Genomic DNA, 1,235 nt, shown 5'->3' on the forward strand with positions numbered 1-1,235 from the left:
AAAAGAGAGGCTACAGATTCAGTGTCTGGGGCTTGTCAGGATGCTCTGAAGTGCAATCCGTTCAAGCACAGGGCAATTCCTCTCCCTTGCAAGGTGGGAGGCCCATTCCTCCCAAGCTGCTCCCGAAAGTTCCCTCACCAAGTCACGGAGCTCCCCTCCCTTCAGCTACGTGGAAGTGTCTCAGCCTCTGCAGTCACCATCTCTCCCTCGCAAACCAGAACCCTCTTCCTGAGTGGGACCTCCTAATACTGAACCCCTTTTAGTATTACTAGGAATAGCTTCCTATTTATACAATACAACCTCTATTCAACAAGTACAGTGTGCCTGGACTGSTCTGGTACAACAGAAGGAAGACAACATACTACTTCAGAGAGCTATCTAATCAGGTAGCAAAGGGCAGAATCAGTTTACAGAATAAACCAATACCCAYACCCCAGACCTATTCTGCACAACCTCATTTGCTCCAAGGAACCTTGCACTCTCTCTTTTATTTTATCTTGAAACAAATACGATGATGGTCGCCTAAGGAACAATATACCGGTACGCAAAGCCAGATTAACAGCAACTACGCTCTGTATTTCTGTTTAGGTAGGCACAAAGCAACATCCAGGTGGAAGGAGACAGTAAGCAACCATCTACYACAGACAGCAGGCACAGCTCMACCTCAGAACTTGTAGGCAGTCCTTTGGGCCTGCCTACACAAATTATACTTACAGYACACAAAAATGTGTAAAGAGCAGTCTTCATGATGACAGGAAGGCTATGTCCACTGGGAATCTGAAGAAAAAAAATTCCTGATCCCAGCRAAATGGCACTAGATTTCAGACCTAGACCAATGTACAGAGGCACGCTGAGTTGGATCAGGACTTACTCTTTATGACAGACTTCCCAGCACCTGGGACAAGTCAATTAAGCCTTCCATGTCCTACTATCTTTATCCAACAGAAGTGTACAATCACCTTTGAAAGAGGGTATTTTCATGTCTCAAAGAAAAACTGCAGGCACTTATTAACCACAGTATGCCGCTGATTATTACTGCAAGAGCCTACTGGTCACATCACCTTTAGGCACAGATGAGGTTACTTGTGCCCTCTAAAAAGAAAATACAGTATCATTTTGGGGGCAACTGCTAAATGCTATTCATACCACTAAGAAACCTTCTAATAGCAATTCTCTGCCATCTTACCTTCCTATGCTTAGCCAGCATCGCACCATCAGGCCCAAAGACAGTACAC

This window comes from Rhea americana, unplaced genomic scaffold (genome assembly GCF_003343005.1).
Source record: "Rhea americana isolate MKP2758 unplaced genomic scaffold, rheAme1 scaffold_769, whole genome shotgun sequence".
Lineage (NCBI taxonomy): Eukaryota > Metazoa > Chordata > Aves > Rheiformes > Rheidae > Rhea > Rhea americana.